The sequence below is a fragment of the Carassius carassius genome, chromosome 7 (assembly GCF_963082965.1).
Source record: "Carassius carassius chromosome 7, fCarCar2.1, whole genome shotgun sequence".
Lineage (NCBI taxonomy): Eukaryota > Metazoa > Chordata > Actinopteri > Cypriniformes > Cyprinidae > Carassius > Carassius carassius.
Genome location: NC_081761.1, coordinates 5,966,515 through 5,969,846, shown reverse-complemented (window position 1 = coordinate 5,969,846; position 3,332 = coordinate 5,966,515). Strand labels below are relative to the sequence as shown.

The following is a 3,332-nucleotide window of genomic DNA, read 5'->3' as shown; positions in this document are numbered from 1 at the left end:
GACTAGAGTCATGTAGATTAGTTGTAGATTAGTGTGATGATTTATCAGCTCTCATTCTGACGGCACCCATTCACTGCAGAGAATCCATTGGTGAGCAAGTGATTTAATGCTACATTTCTCCAAATCTGTTCTGATGGAGAAACAAAATCCTCTACAGCTTAGATGGCTTGAGGGTGAGTAGGCTACATTTTTTCCTGTGAGTGAATTATTCCATCAACTTTGAAAGTGATTTTTTTTTAAATTTTTTATTAAGAATAAAAATCACTATTCATTTGTCACACAGCAAATATAATATCTGCATTAAAAAGAGTGGAACTAAGTTAGAATGCTATTCCAAACATCACACATCACATACACTCCCACATACATGAGCAGTGATGTTGGGTGACACAGATCTTCATCTTGATGGTTAATATCAAGACAGAAGCTGTGCAGCATGAGGCCAAAGCATGTGAGAAAGGTACACACGGTGAGATCAAACTTCACCAGGAAACACAGCACAAACAGCCGCAGTGTCTGCAGAGAAATACACAAAACTATACTGCACATCTCTTTAGCTGATCAGTTATAAAATGAGTGTTATGTGTATCTGTAACTGTGAATATTCTCCAGGCCCATGAAAGATGAACTCAGATATTCAGAAAATCCATTACAGACCCCTTTTTAAAAAGCTTTTCCTGTTTCTTTACCTTTTTTGGTAGGAATCTGAGATTTTTCCCAGTAGGAACATTCATGATGGAATTGTCAGATGGCTTTCCCACAAGGGACACACTGGAAAGAGAAAGGAATTTAGTTCAAAGATAGTAAATAATAATAAAACGATGCCTTCAAAAACAGACACAAAACTAGCTATAATACACGTTTATATTCAAGGATTTTTATCAAACATTCAAGATCAGAGCCATTTCAATTTTAAGAAAACACATACTGACTGACCACTGATCTGAATATTTAGAAGCCCTCTCAGTTTTTATTATACATTTTGTATTATAAAATGTATTTAGATGCATGTTATTGTTTATTATATTCGTTCATACCTCAGTAAGGGAAAATAGAAACAGGACAGAACGAGGACATCACTTGTGCCCAGAGGAGGAAGTTGACACACACATGCCAGAATCTGTGGAAAAAAGCTAACACACACCAGCTTACTCAGCTGCACCTGTCAAACTCTGAGCTTTAGATGTAAATCATGAGTGTGTTACTCATTACTTCTGACAGAAATAGCAAAGTCCACATGGGACATATTAACGAGACCAGTGATATAAAGTCCTAAACGTGCCCTAAAAATGAACAATTAAATAATAATGATAAAAAATACAACTTTTAAAGGATTTACTCAAAAATGTATACAAATATAAATTTATTTGCAAATTGAGAAATAGACTAAATTAATAGATAAATAAATTGTTAAATTAATTACATTCAAATTAATTTAAATATATTCATAATTTTAAATACACAACTGTGTTTATGTAGTTAGACTTAATTTATATCTATTTATCTATCTATTGTATCTATCTATCTATCTATCTATCTATCTATCTATCTATCTATCTATCTATCTATCTATCTATCTATCTATCTATCTATCTATCTATCTATCTATCTATCTATCTATCTATCTATCTATCTATCTATCTATCTATCTGTCTATCTATCTCTCAGTTTAACAATAAAAGTAAATGAATGTATTCTTAGTTGTATTCATTATTATAATTTTATTTTTATTTTTATTACACGTATGCTTTATTCAAGGGACACTCCTATTCCTCTCTTATACTGTACTTGAATGAGGACAAGGGACACCTGACACTGGAGCAAAAACAGAAAGCACTTTCTGATGCCTGCCGTGGTTTGACGTGCCTTAAGAAAACAACATTATTGTATTTCTAAAAAAATACTAAAATATTATACATCAGTGTACGTTAGTGTAGATGTGTGTTGATGCATGTCCACATTCACCTGTTTGATGAGCCTGATGACGGTGTTGTTGTCTTGTTGGTTAAACTGTACTGTGCAAGCCAACCCACAGATGGCGCTAGAGAGCTGAATTACACTTAAAGAGTCTGATGTGTTCAAAGCTGCATCAGAGTTAGACCAACAACATGTGGGCACCAGAGGATCTAAAGCAATGCTGCCAATTAATAGGTCAGAAACAATGGATAATGTAAAGTATATAATATAATATAAAAATGCATCAAATAAATGCATAAAGGCAAATGATTCCACTTGGAAATTTTGGCTATATTAGGAAAACGGTTAGTTTCAAGTGTGACAACTTAACTCATATAATACAACAGCATGCTAATAGACTGCTAACAGGTCACAAAAGGTCAACATGTGTTTAGTGAATTGTATTGTGCTTTTGCAGACAATATAGGTGGCAATTTTTATGCCATGATGTTTCATGCTGGCATTACAATCAGTTGGGATTAGGGTGTGTTGTTAAAATATTAAAATATGTCATGTCATGTCATGAGTAAATTCATTCTTGGCAGGTTATTGAAACAAAGGGGATGAGAAGAGCTGAGTTAAAGGCTAGACGAATCATCTGATATCACTTTAAAAGAAAATGTCATTGTTGATATGTTGACTGCTCCCGAGGCAGCACACGACCTCTCCATACTCCTGCATGATACACACCATCTCACATTCAGCTACACACACACACACACACACACACAAGCACAGCTTAGAATGTTGGCTTTGTTGATGATGATATAAATAAGTCTGAGCAGTGTTGCCAGAACTAGAAAAAAAAAGCAACCATCTCTGACAAAGAAGGCCTAAATCTAGAGACTACAGTTTTTTGTGCTTTCTCAGGGAGGAATTAAATCAAATTAATTCATCTGATGAAGAGCTATCTTTAAGCAATACGTTTTAATTATATAAAACATTATGAAAAAATGCACCAGAACGTCTCAGGTTACGAATGTAACCATGGTTCCCTGAGAGGGAACGAGACACTGCGTCCTCTGAGGGGACACTATGGGGAACACCTCGTCGTGACCCGTGTCTGAAGCATACTTTGAAAAACGCCAACGTGTTGGCCGGCGACAGCCTCTGACGTCACTACCAGCGCGACTATAAATACGCGCCCGTAGGACCAGTCACTATCTTCTTTGTGAAGCTTGCGTCCGAAGCATGGCAGGGAGCTAGAGGACGCAGTGTCTCGTTCCCTCTCAGGGAACCATGGTTACATTCGTAACCTGAGACGTTCCCTTTCAAGGGAACTTCGAACTGCGTCCTCTGAGGGGACACTATGGGGAACAGTATACCCACGCCGCCATGCTGAGGGGAGTGCAGACCAGAATCATGGCAAACACTAA

At 36.5% G+C, this 3,332-nt stretch overlaps 1 long non-coding RNA gene across 1 annotated transcript; it reads right to left on the bottom strand.

Moving 5' to 3' along the window:
- Nucleotides 1-686: 686 nt before the first annotated feature.
- On the bottom strand, nucleotides 687-2,122 carry LOC132142995 (uncharacterized). The gene is made up of 3 exons (XR_009434152.1): nucleotides 1,966-2,122; nucleotides 1,038-1,120; nucleotides 687-771 (listed from the first exon to the last, which is right to left on the bottom strand). It is a non-coding gene; the product is annotated as an uncharacterized LOC132142995 (long non-coding RNA).
- Nucleotides 2,123-3,332: the final 1,210 nt, after the last annotated feature.